Source organism: Saimiri boliviensis, chromosome 8, assembly GCF_048565385.1.
Source record: "Saimiri boliviensis isolate mSaiBol1 chromosome 8, mSaiBol1.pri, whole genome shotgun sequence".
Lineage (NCBI taxonomy): Eukaryota > Metazoa > Chordata > Mammalia > Primates > Cebidae > Saimiri > Saimiri boliviensis.
Genome location: NC_133456.1, coordinates 99,192,008 through 99,205,740, shown reverse-complemented (window position 1 = coordinate 99,205,740; position 13,733 = coordinate 99,192,008). Strand labels below are relative to the sequence as shown.

Genomic DNA, 13,733 nt, shown 5'->3' with positions numbered 1-13,733 from the left:
TTCATCAATACCTTTTTTTTTTAAACTTAATGGCCTCCTGAATATGCAGATTTTGTTCCTGTCGGAAGTATAGAACACAGGCATTTATTTAGGAAAATTATGGTGGGAGGGGGCTGGGGACACTGCTGTGCTCAGAAGTCACGCTCTCTTCAGCAGCTACCATGCCCAGGTCCCTAGCATCGTCATTCCCCTTGTTCAAAGGAAAACTGAGCTGTAAGAAGCAAACTGGGGGCGGGGGTGCGTTTTTGGACCTTCCTCCTCCTGTGCTTTGAGTCACTGGTGCTTTCTCAAAGGCCTTAGCTTTGTGGAATAGCCGCCCCAAACCATGACAAGCTGGGTGACAGGATAGTAATGAGAAATCACCTGACACCAAATAGTTCCATAAATCACCGTCCTGGAAGCTGGTACCACAGTCAAGGGCAGCTCGAAGGAATGGACTGCAGCCCTGCCGGGCGAAGATGGGGAGCAGAGGCAGCTCTTCTGACACCTTAGGGAGAATGGAAGTTTCCTTCACGGGGAGCCAACACCACCCCCAGATGCACGATGCTGTGGCCAGTACAACTCTGCAGAAGGCAGGTGGCTGCCAGTACAGAGCTGGGCAGCTCTGGACGACGTTCCAGCTGCAATGGGGCTCATTCCTGCTGACAACCAGCTAGCTCCATGCCTGAGAGCTCTCGACCTTCTCCAGAATGGAGAGCTTTAAAAATAACTGACGTTTTAGGATTCTCCAAGTAATACAGCCTCCTTATAGAGTCAAATGTAGACAAACATTTAAAGAAGCAACTAACAGTCACTCACAGTCCCACAACCAGAGGTAACTAACTACTGTTAACATTGCGTCCCCTTATAGGCTTAAAAAAAAAAACAAAAAGAAAAAAGATGTACTCATAGTTCTCTTACAGGAAAGGTGCCCCAATCCAGACCCCAAAAGAGGGTTATTGGATCTCGTGCAAGAAAGAATTCAGGGCAAGTCCACAGAGTCAAGTGAAAGCAAGTTTATTAAGAAAGTAAAGGAACAAAAGAAGGGCTTCTCCACAGACAGAGCGCCCCGAGGGCTGCCGGTTGCCCATTTTTCCAGTTATTTATTGATTATGTCCTAAACAAGGGGTAGATTACACATGCCTCCCCTTTTTAGATCATGTAGGGTAACTTCCTGACGTGGCCATGGCAATTGTAAACTGTCATGGTGCTGGTGGGAGCAGAGCAGTGAGTACGATCAGAGGTCACTCCTGTGACCATCTTGGTTTTGGTGGGTTTTGGTCAGTTTCTTTACAGCAACCTGGTCTATCAGCAAGGTCTTTATCACTTGTATTTTGTGCCAACCTCCTGTCAGAGCCTGTGATTCCGGATGCTTTAACCAGCTGGGAATGCAGCCCAGTAGGTCTCAGCCTTATTTTACCCAGCTCCTATTCAAAACGCAGTTGCTCTGGTTCACAGGCCTCTGACCGTTCTGGATGCTAAGAAGAGGTGCATTTTCATCCTCAAAACTCCCCTCCCACCTCCCCCATCCCATGGGTCAATTCAGCTCTCCTTGCTGAAAAGGCAGAGAGCTCAAATTTCAGGCAACCACTTTCTTGCCAAAAGATGGTTCCCAAACCTTGTAGCTCCCCGACACCTGAGCTGCAAAATCTGCCCTGCTCAGTCTCATTCAGGTATAACAAAAACTGTCATTCCAGCCACAAAATATGAACACAGACAAGAACAATATTTTACCATCAAAAAACCAAATTTTAAAAACTCATCTGAAATCCAGGGAAATCAGACCTTAAGGACATATATTTTAGGCACTCCAAGCAGAACTGTTTACCAAAGAAAATGGCAAGCCCAATGTCATTTCCAAATGTCGCCAGAGTAAACCTTTACTACCCTCTCTCCAGTGAAAGAGAGAAAGGGGAAGGAACAAAGGCTCTATTCCCTCATTTTTAAGGGAGTCATATTTAGATACAATAAATTTTGCATAATCTAATAAGCTTCTCTAATACAGTCATTTTGTAGGTAATTTGAAGCTTTTTAAAATAAATTCCTTTACAACAACATTTTAAACACATGGAAAAGAAATTGTTCAAAATTAATATTCCTTGAGATGTCCTCATCTTTTAGCCAGCATCTAACAGACCAATCCAAAGCACAGAATTTTTTTTTTTTTTACCTGCTATGGTGGTATATCTCATTTCACGTATGGTTCCTTATCAATTACTGCCTAGATGGAATTTACCCTTTGTGTTCATAGCCACACAAGCATGTCTAAATGAAAAACACACCTTCTCCGGGCCCTCTAACAAAATCAATTCCTCAGCAGGAGAGTTAAAGGCTTGTCTATGATTGTGCATTGAAACGCTCATTTGCATGCTAATTACCCAGAAAGCTCCTCCAGTTCACTGGGGTGTTATGGAAAGCTAGGTCATAATTCTAGGAGGGGAGAGTGCAGGAATAGAAAATGCAGAGGAACAGGAAATGAGGGTGGTTCAGATGGAAGCAATTGGGATGCAATCTACTTTTAAAGTCATTTTTTAAAATCCACTTTAGTTGAATTAGTCATGTCAGATTAACCAGAGAATGCGCTCTTGGAGCTGCTCTGATTGGATTTCCGTGTCCAGAGCAAACAACTTATTTTATGCTGTGTCATTTACAGCTTAGGGGGAGGCCTTTTCACTCAGGTTCTGAAGTCTCTGTGCCTGAGTACAAGAAAATACTGTAGGGGAAAGGGAAATATCTTTCTTTCCCATGGCTGGATTCATGGCTGAGGCCCCTATAACAAAGAACAGATTAACAAGATAAAAGCATATAACTTTATTTAATGTTAGTTTTAAGTAGCATCGGAGCCTTCATAAGGAAATGAAAACCGAAAGACAAAGAGAAGCCTGTTATTTTTATGCTAAGTCTGATGGATAACTCAGTAGATAGTTGTGAAGTATGCTTGCAGAAAGGGGGAATGATCTAATTTTCATAAACTGTGGGGAGAAGTTATCAAGAAAACAGGCTCGCTGTTCAATGTGCACAGAAGTCAGCAACTATGGCACCAGCTTTTGAGAAAAGAAAAGCTTTATTGCAAAATCAGCCAGATTGGCTCAAATCTGTCTCTGCGACGTGGGGTCTGGGGCAAGTTTTAAGGCATCAGAGGGAATGGGAAATGATTTAGGAATCTTGGCTTTACAGGGTCTGATTGGATTGCTTCAAGTTTGACCATTTACGATTAGGTACTGTATTAGTCAGGGTTCTCTAGAGGGACAGGACTAACAGGTAGATGTATATATGAAGGGATCTTTGGGAAGGCGTATTGACTCATGTGGTTACAAGGTGAAGTCTCACAATAGGCTGTCTGCAAGCTGAGGAGCAAGGAAGCCAGTCTGAGTTCAAAACCTCAAACGTAGGTACACTAACAGTGCAGCCTTCAGTCTGTGGCTGAAGGCCAGAGAGACCCTGGCAAACCAGTGGTGTAAGTCCAAGAGTCTAAAAGCTGAAGAACTTGGCGTCTGATGTTTGAGGGCAGGAAGCATCCAGTACGGGAGAAAGATGGAGCCTGGAAGACTCAGCAAGTCAAGTCCTTCCGCGTTCCTCTGTCTGCTTTTATCCTAGCCATGCTGGCGGCCGATTAGATGGTGCCCACCCAGACTGAGGGTGGGTCATTTCCCAGTCCATTGACTCAAATGTCAATCGTTGGCAACACCCTCACAAGCAGACTCAGAACAATACTTTGCAGCCTTCAATCCAATCAAGCTGACACTCTGTGTTAACCATCGCTGGGATCTTGAGGCAGATTCTCCCCTCAGATCTTCTGGAAGAGTTCCAGCACTCAGGTTCTGTCATGTCCTGGTCTTTTTGGTTCTCAGGGGAGGAATCATTGGTTCCAGGTGTTGTGAGAGTCTAAGCTTTGTCTATGGTGCATGCCCACACTTTTTGGCCCTGCTTTACCTGGAAAGTAACTTGACATTGTGTTATCACCAGACCAGGCCCAGTCTGGGCTGGTCCTGTGGTTACAAAGTTAGCAAGACCTGTTTGTTCAGAGTCTTCTGTATGTCCCTGTGCTTCAGAGATAAAGACAGGTATAGGGCAGGAACTTCTCAGGTGAAGGCCTTATTACCTGCTTCCGGGGAGAAGGGCAAGGAGGAGGTGGGAAAGATCTTGCTTCTGCTGTTTTCTCAAATGCCAGGGTATCGTATATGGAGCATCGTGTCCTGAACTCCATCCACACAGACACCCAAACTCCTGGACTGCTCCAAAAACCAGCTGGTCACAGCTCCAAAAGTCCTGTTTAGTGGCTAAAAATATATTGCTTTCAAATAGAGTTATCATAGAAAAGAATTCTTTTCTGATAGAATCAAAGGAAGCTACGTCTATTCCAAAAAGTCAGTCTGTGGATGCAATTTGAAAACTTCTTTCTTCCACTAAAAGCAACAAGATAAAACTAAGGCTTTCCTCACGCATATAAATGAAAAGCAAAAAGCCCTTTGATTTTCTTATTTTCTCCATTCTCCAGAGGATGAGTGGCCAACAGTTTTTTGCCCTTTAAAAGAAAATGCTTTATTTCTTTTGTCATTTTTTTTCTGTATTGCTTCTGAAAGGTTCCAAAACCCTGAGAATTCCAAACAAAAGTGGAAATTTCCTTCCTGTTTCCTGGATGAAGGGTGGTGTTTAAGGCTCTTGATTTCTTTGTCTATGTTTGCCAATCCTTCGATGCTGAATGTTTTCTGAAACACCTGTCCCAGTGATTCTGTGCATCTCAGGACAGCGTTTCTGTATTAACCAGAAACTCTTGGAAAGCAGGTCCAATGTGTCCTCAGAGGCAAGTCCAAACCAGCCCCACCCAACCCCTGGGGCAAAATGCCTGAGGGCAGAGAGCAAGTAATAACAGACACCTGATTTGCCCTCCTCTAATTTCAAAACCTTTCTTAAAGGTGTTTGAACTCTCAAATCTCTAATTAAAAATAGAAAACTTATGCTAATCTTTAAATTAAAAATAGAAGAAAACAGCTGGGCCTGGTGGCTCACACCAGTAATCCCAGCACTTTGGGAGGCCGAGGCAGGTGGATCGCAAGGTCAAGAGTTTGAGACCAGCCTGGCCAAGATGGTGAAACTCTGTCTCTACTAAAAATACAAAAATTAGCAGCGCGCAGTGGTAGGCGCCTGTAATCTCAGCCACTCGGGAGGCTGAGGAAACAGAAAAGAATCACTTGAGCCCGAGAGGCAGAGGTTGCAGTGAGCTGAGATCGTGCCACTGCACTCCAGCCTGGGTGGCAGAGTGAGACTCCGTCTCAAAAAAAAAAAAAAAAAAAAAAAATACTTGTTTTCCTGTTTGAACTGCTCTAGACAGTATCGCTGAGCTTCCGGAACAGTCTCCTAAGTGTGCATGCAGTTGGAGCAGAAAGAAGGCAGGTATGGAAACTTGCAGTATAGACAATGTGATTAGAAGTTATGGCTCAGTTTCCCGAGCATGTGTTGAACACAAGTGAACAGTACGCAGGGTTATAAAGACATTTTTCTTACACAAAATGATGGAAGAAATGAGCAAGGGAAAAAACAGTCTAGTACTTATCTTTACATGTTAACATTATGTGATGGCAGCTGTTTATAAAGTTCAGCCTAGTCTAGGTGGTTACCTCTGATGTAGTTCCATCCTGTATCACATAATCCAAGATTTTTGAACAAGCTCTCCTGCAAATATGGGTGTGCAGCAAGCTATTGATCTGAGGATTTTGTCTTATCAACCAGTGGAACCTACCCTCTCACTACAACACCTCCCCTCTTGCATAATTTAGTTGCAAAACAACTCTGAAGAACTCATCATCCAATAATCACACTAAGAATTCACCTAAAACGGATTATACTGTCCTAGAAAATAGATTATTTCTCTCTGCTTCAAATAATCTACTTATGGCTTATTCAGAGTTCACGTATATGAATGATCCTTTTTTTTTAAATTTTAAATTTTTCCAGAAAGAACTTTTGTTATTTTCCCTATTGCATAGATACCATCACTAAAGATAGAAATAACAAGTCATAATATTCTTATAGCAAGCAAAGGGTTCCTGGAGCAAATGAGCATTTCAGAGCTGCTGTTAATGAAACAAAGACCAGTGCTACCATTAGATTCAATAATATTATAACAGAGTTTTAGAGCTCGAAGGATTCCTAGTGCCCATTTTGTTCAACCTTATTTTACAGCGAGGGAAAAACTGAGGCCCAGAGAAGCAAAGCGATTTGCCTCAGGTCTTTCTTACAGGCTCCTGGCAATGCTGATTCAGAATACAGGGCTCAGCACTCTCAGGGAAGTTATCTGCCTACTTGAAACCGCATTTGCAAAAATTATGACAGTGAGACAAATTTGACACAGGAAAATGATGACAGTAAAGAAATTTGACCTAACAAACTCCATCTTGCTTCTCATCTCCGAGCTGCCCTTGTCTGTTCCTGGGCATAGGCAGAACTAACTTTGGGAGGAATTTAGTTTTTAGTTTAACTTCACAACAAAGATGATAACAGCCTATCCGCAAACAAACTCCCTCCTTGCTTGGGGACCAGACCATCTTTGTAAAACCAACAAATTTACCACAACATTAGAAATTATGGCCCAGGAGTCATGTAGCCTGTGTTAGGCCATTCTTGCATTGCTATAAATAAATACTTGAGGCTGGGTAATTTATAAAGAAAAGAAGTGTAATTGACTTACAGTTCTGCAGGCTACCGCAGCACGGCTCCAGCATCTGCTTCTGGTGAGGGCCCCAGGAACCTTACAATCATGGCAGAAGATGAAAGGGGAGCAGGTATCACATGGTGAGAACAGAAGCAGGAGTGATGGGGGTGTAGGTAGGGCCACACACTTTTAAACAACCAGATTTTGAGTGAACTCAGAGTGAGAACTCACTTATCACCAAAGGGATCTCCTTCAGGAGTGATCTATCCTTACGGTCCAGTCACGTCCCACCTCCAACACTGGAAATCACAATTTCAACGTGAGATTCAAATGGGACAGCTTTGGTGCCTTATGATTTCATCCCTGACCCAACCCCTCAGTATTCCTCATTCCCTGGCCCCTTGCCCATCAAAGTATCTTCAAAACACCTAGCTTCCAAAGTTTAGGGGAGGCTGATTTGAGTAATAATAAAACTCTGGTCACTTGTTTAGCCAGCTTCATGTGTATCAAATTCTTTCTCTATTGCAATTCCCCTGTCTTGACAAATTGGCTCTATCTGGGCAGTGGGCCAGATGAACCCGTTAAGCAGTTCCTCTACTCCTGAGGGAGGGATGAAGAGGACCAACATGCTCCTCAACAGCAGAGAAAGTGTCTTGTTGTTTTGTGGCTTCCATCAGAGCTTGTGCCTTCCCCACCCCACAACCCTCCTCCACCATCCTCCAGCAACCAGCACCGTCCTGGATCCCAAAAGTACATCTAACACGTCCTGGGTCCCTGTGACTGCAGGGGTTAAATATAAGGACCAGGCTCTCGTCTCAGCCCTGCAGGATCTTAGCCATGAGACCAGGCCAGGTGCCGCTCTGGGCCTTGTGTTCTCACCTATTAAATGCAAGGTTGAGTCAGGGAGGCAGGGCAGGTGCTGCTTGATCCCTCCCACCTAAGGGAATTGAGGCTCAGGGAGGGTGTCACCTGCTCTGTTTTTACATAACCACTGAGTGGCAAAGCACAACAGAAATCTAGAGGCTGACCTGACTCCAAATCACTCTTGCCTCTACACCATGCTGCTGCTGCTACAGTGATTGATAAGGTCTTCTGCAGTTAGAGATAGAAGGTAGAGGAGGAGAGCTAGAAGACAGGGAGGAGGAGGGGAGGAAGAAAAGAAAGTTCACATCTATGACTTTGCATGTGCACAGACCTTTGTACATCCCCTTACTAAGATAATTCATGATAAACCGTTCATTGTAGGAGAGAAACATATCTTTTTCCTCTACCCATATTAGGTACATGGCTGAGGTCCCTGTAATAGAACACAGATTAACAATACACAGATAAACATATAAATTTATTTAGTAAGTTTTACATGACAAGAAAGTCTTCAAAAGAAAATGAAGACCCCATCAGAAAGAGCTAACGCTGTTTTTATGGCGGATTTGATGAAGAGTGGATACTTACGGAGAAAGGGGATCAGGCGAAAAGAGACTGAACTAATAGGAATAAGCTGGGGGAAACCCAGCCAGCCTGTTCAGATTCCTTCCTGTGACCCTGTCTTCACAGATAAGGATATTCCTTTCCTCCGGGTATAGGAAGGGCACCTCTCACGTGACGGTCTTCAGGAGAGGGCAGGGAAAGTCCAGGGAGGCTTCTTCCTTCTGCTGTTTTCTAAGTTGCTTCAGCTGAAAATATTCAGTGTGCCAAGGTGCTGTATTTTGGGGTAGGATGGTCTGAGCACCATCATTCTCATCATTTCATCGCTGACACAATTGAAAAGAAAATAACTTTTATTTCATTTTTTTCTTACTTTTTTTTAGTGGCAGGGTCTCACTGTGTTAGGCTGGAGAGCAGTGGCACCGTCGTAGCTCACTGCAACCTCCACCTCCTGGGCTCAAGTGAGCCTCTCACTTCCGCCTTTCACCTCAGCTTCCCAAGTAACGGGAATCGCAGGCGCTTGGCATCAAACCTGGCTAATTTTTTTTTTTGAGATTGAGTCTCACTCTGTTGCCCGGGCTGGAGTACAGTGGCACGATCTCGGTTCACTGCAACCTCCACCTGCTGGGTTCAAGCAATTTCCCTGCCTCAGCCTCCCAAGTCACTGGGATTACAGGTGCCTGCCATAACACCAAACTAGTTTTTTGTTTTCTTTTGTTTTGTTTTGTTTTGATTTTTAGGAGGGATGGGGTTTCACCATGTTGGCCAGGCTGGTCTGGAACTCCTGACCTCAAGTGATCTGTCTGCCTTGGCCTCCCAAACTGCTGAGTTTACAGGTGTGAGCCACCATGCCCAGCCAATGCCTGGCTAATTTTTAAACATTTTTGTGGCGATAGGGGTCTTCCTGTGTTGCCCAGGCTGTTCTTGAACTCCTGGCCCCAAACGATCTGATCCCCACTCCTCAGCCTCTCAAAGCACTGGGATTACAGGTTTGAGTCACCGTGCCTGGCTAAAAAGAAAATAATTTGTATTATAGTTTGGCTCATAGTACTGGGTCCACATTATATATTTTGCCAAGAAGTGGAACTAATCTAGAGATCAAGGCAGGTTACTGGCCTTGAGTTGTAACTGCAGTGGCAGGCCTCTTTTTTGTCAGAAGCGGTTGTGGTGGGGGTGGAACATTCTCAGGACCACTCCTTGCCCTTTGCAACTTTTAATAATAATTCTCCTAGTCAGGGCAAATCAGAAACTGATGAGGGGACTCTCCCAATGCAGGGAGCAGTTTCTCTCCGACTAGAGTGTGTAAAACGCGCTCCATGTAACACAGAGCAGCTCTTAAATCACTTAGATTTTCCTCTTTAGGATGCCATTGCAAATTAGCTATTTTTTGCATTTGTAATTAGAGGGTTGAACAGATGGAGAGGCCGTAGTTGGGGAGATAAATTTGTAGCAGTAACCAGGGCTGCAGCGGCCTGCCGCTGCTCCCTACCCCTGCTGTGAGTCATCCAAGAGCCTCCCAGGAAGCCAAGGCTGCAGGACCCTCTCCTGCTCAATTTCTTTCTCATTTGGGGAGACTCACCCTTCCCAGCTACTGCTGGAAAACATCAAAAGTAGAACCTGCAATTCTTGAAAATCCCCTCAGCTCCTGTCTTTATTTGGCACGAATCACACGATCTCTGTTCATCAGAAATAAACACTGGGCATTGGTTTAAGAGTCACCAAAATGAAGCATTTTCCTACAAGACCCAATCATAAGAAGTGCTTTGGAAAGCGCTAAGGCTTGTGGCTAATCCATCAACACCTCCTTTTGCCTGGAAAACGAACTCCGAGGAAATAATTGGAAAGTGTGTCCAAGCACAGTGTCTGCCACATGGTAGGTGTTTAATAAATACTCGTGAGAAGATGCTTGGCTGGGAGGATAAAACACAGAAGTATAAAGGTTGTTTTTTTGGATGAAGCTATTTCTGGAGAATCTAATCAGTCCAGGGGTCGTGCCATCCCCAGCCGAGCCCAGGGGGGAGGTGAGACAGGTGAGCTGTCCCTGGAAGGCTCTGCTGTCACTACCCTGATCCGGGATGGATGATAGGGCACCCCGATTTTTTTCCCAGAGTATCTCATCTGCGCTGAGAGCATGCCCAGCTGCAACCAAGAAATTGGAAAGCTTCAGCACATGAAAAATGAACCTTCTAAAAGCCCTGGCTTCTTTTTCAAGCCCGCAGGAAGAGGTTTACATTTGGGATATTGAAGAGCAGTTCGAGTCCGGTTAACACAGCTCTCCCACCACAAATCAACCCGTTCCATTCTCAGATGACACTGGCCGTATAAGCGCTCTGGGTTTGCAAGACACGCCTTTTGCTGAAATGTAAAACGCGGCCGGGGAAACTGGATATAAGGCATTGGCATGAGGATCCGGAACTGATCTGAGACCTACTTGGAATCCTGCTTCTGTTCTGCCTGTGTGAAAACATAATTTTGATTATATGGCATATGGATAATACCACACGGCCCCTAACTACCATTCCTGTCCAACTTCAACCAGTCTGCAAAAAAGTTGCTGACAGCCAACAGCTGAAGGAAGATCTTGCCACCCGTCGCAGAGAGCAGGTGTTTGTATGGTGAGGTCTTAGACGGGGTAGGACATGTTATGCTCTCTTTGTAAACTAAAACCTTACATTTGTCACCACGTAGAGAAAACAACATGAAAAGAAGTAAGTTTCTAAGAAAGAACAAGCCATTCTCCGGAATTGGTTGTAACTTTTTTTTTTTTTTTTGAGACAGAATCTCGCTCTGTCACCCAGGCTGGAGTGCATTGGCACAATCTTGACTCACTGTAACCTCTGCCTCCTGGGTTCAAGTGATTCCCCTACCTCAGCCTTTTAAGTAGCTGGGATTACAGGTGCGCACCACCATGTGAAGCTCATTTTTTTTTTTTTTTTAGTAGACATGGGGTTTCACCATGTTGCCCAGGTCTTGAACTCCTGATCTCAGGTGATCCGGCTGCCTCAGCCTCACAAAGTGCTGGGATTACAGGTGTGAGCCACTGTGCCCGGCCTGGTTGAAATTTCTTAAGAGCATGCCCCACCATAGCCAGCATAGCAAAGGAAACATTTAGGCTTGCGGCTTGTCAGTTGCTTTTTCTTTCTGGATAACCCAGTCTCTTTCAGATAAATAACTGATGTGGCAGACTTCTTTTTTCCCTGCATGGCCTCCTACCCAATTTCTCCCCAAGGTGGCATCTGACGACTAGGGGTCTGCAGACTACCGGGCCCCATGAAGAAACCAGTGAGAGACACTGCTGGCATCTGGCCTTTCTTCAAGGAGGAAGGGAATATGGTGTTGGTATCACAGTCTGAGCCATTTGCCTTTGTCCATAAATACAGTGTGCTCTCTGGCTTCTCTGTTCTAATCCCAGGCTTCTGTCAGTCTGTTGACCCCCTCTCTAGGGACACAGTAAATTCTAGATCCCCTACAAACTCTGCAAAGGCTGTGATAGCCAGGAGCAGTAACTGCCACAGGTCACTGGCCCAGACACTTCTCCCTGCCAAAGCTCCACGACAGCTCTCTGGCATGTGGAACTTGGCATGGAGTGAAACGCAGGCATCACATGGTGTCCTGGGAGGCTCAGAGCTGGTCTGTGGCAAGGAGACACAGAACGAGAAATGATCGGCCAGGAGTTACCACTAGGCAGCTGATGACCCTGGGTGGGCTTTTGCTTACCTTCCCGAAGCCCTACCGCCTCATACCCAGCTATCTCTAAGATATCTCAAGAGGAAATGGCCACACCCTCTCCTGGTATCAAACAGGCAGGTGCAAACTTGAGACACTGAGAAACACCAATTGCTCTCTGCAATTTAATGCACATTTAGCATAAAGTAGTGAAGGGCTGAACTTTGGCTCCCGGGGCAGGAGACAGAATTTATGTAGCTAGATCGTTTGGCTTTGGTGTGCGCCTTAAACTACTACTAAACCAGAATGTGCTCTGAGCTCTGTGGTACCCGGTGAAGTCTAGAAATAGGTGATCAAGGGTCACCGCCACCCTCTCCAGGTCCTGGCACAGCCGTAAGATTTCCTACGATGATATTTACAGGCACTTTTAAATTGCCACAATTTAAAGTTACTTCTTCAGGGTCTGGAAGGCACCATGTCTGGAATTCATAATCTTCCCAGGAAGCTGGGACAATATATAAAACAAAAGTCACAGTCATTCCCTTTTCAGTGGTGGCATTTCAAGTGATTTTGTTTTTTTCTTTACTTTGGGTCTTTTTGTATTAAGTTTTCCATATTGAATATGACACTGACATATAGTAGAAAATGGAAACATTTTTTCTCTCAATAATGTTTTCTTTTCTTTTTTCTTTCTTTTTTTTTTTTTTTTTTTTGAGATGGAGTCTTGTTCTGTTGCCCAGGCTGGAGTGCAGTGGCACGATCTGAGCTCACTGCAACCTCTGCCTCCTGGGTTCAAGCAATTCTCCTGCCTCAGCCTCCCAAGTAGACGGCATTACAGGGGCCCACAACCGCGTCCAGCTAATTTTTGTATTTTTAGTAGAGACAGGGTTTCACCATCTTGGCCAAGGTGGTTTCGAACTCCTGACCTTGTGATCCACCTTCCTAGGCTTCCCAAAGTGCTGGGATCATAGGCATGAGCCACTGCGCCCCATTTCGATAATGTTTTAATGAAGATGTTGTTTATGTTTACAGGGAGTGGGTTTATGATTACTGTTTCAAATAAATTAATAGATATTTACTTTGTTTTAATTTATAGCACCATAAATAGTGACACATAAAACCTGCAGAAATATTCTTTAGAGTCTTCAATAATTAGAGAATAAAGGGGTCTGAGACCAAAAAACTTAAGAACAGTGGTATAGAGGATTCAATAGAATTTGAAGATAAGGGATCTAAATTCAAGTTCCAGTTCTGTCACTTAACTGACATTAATTTCAGTTTAGTTACTTAAGTGCAGGCTCTAAAGTCAGACTATCTGGGTCCCTAATTTTAGCCTCACTATTTGCTAGCATTGTGGCTTTGGGTGAGTCATTTTGCTTCTGTCAATAGGGATAACTATAGCACTTACTTCATCAGGTTGCTGCGTGCCCTAAATGGCATTAGACTTCCTTCCCCTCCCTCCTCCTCCCCTCCCCCTCCCCCTCTTTTCTCTCTCCCCCTCCTTTCTCCCTCCCTCCCTTCCTCCCTCCCTCTCTCCCTTCTTTCCTTTCCTCAGTCTGACTCTGTTGCCCAGGCTGGAGTGCAGTGGCACAACTGTAGCTCACTGCAGCCTGCAGCTCCCAGGTTCAAGCACTTCTCCTGCCTCAGCCTCCCGAGTATCTGGGATTACAGGTCACGTCCGGCTAATTTTTGTCTTTTTTTTTTTTTTTTTTTTTTTTAAGACTGGGTTTCACCACGTTGGTCAGGCTGGTCTTGAACTTCCAACCTCAGGTGATCTGCCCACCTTGGCCTCCAAAGTGCTTGGATTACAGGCGTGAGCCACCATGCCCGGCCTTAATTTTTGTCTTTTTAGGATAGATGGCGTTTCATCATATTGGTCAGGCTGGTCTCGAATTCCTGACCTCAAGTGATCTGCCTGCCTCAATCTTCCAAAGTGCTGGGATTACAGATGTGAGCCACCATGCCTGGACGGCATTGGATTTCTAAATGCTGACACCTATTACTAGAACAC

The 13,733-nt window shown here is 44.8% G+C and overlaps 1 long non-coding RNA gene across 6 annotated transcripts in view; it reads right to left on the bottom strand.

Annotated features, from left to right (window-relative positions):
* Nucleotides 1–980: 980 nt before the first annotated feature.
* Nucleotides 981–13,733, bottom strand: part of LOC141585441 (uncharacterized) — a 45,381-nt gene continuing 32,628 nt past the window's right edge. For 5 of the 6 annotated variants that reach the window (XR_012518911.1, XR_012518913.1, XR_012518912.1 and 2 more), the window contains one exon: nucleotides 981–10,510. This is a non-coding gene — a long non-coding RNA (uncharacterized LOC141585441). The remainder of the gene's footprint in view (nucleotides 10,511–13,733) is intronic. The other variant, XR_012518917.1, reaches the window with a different exon arrangement.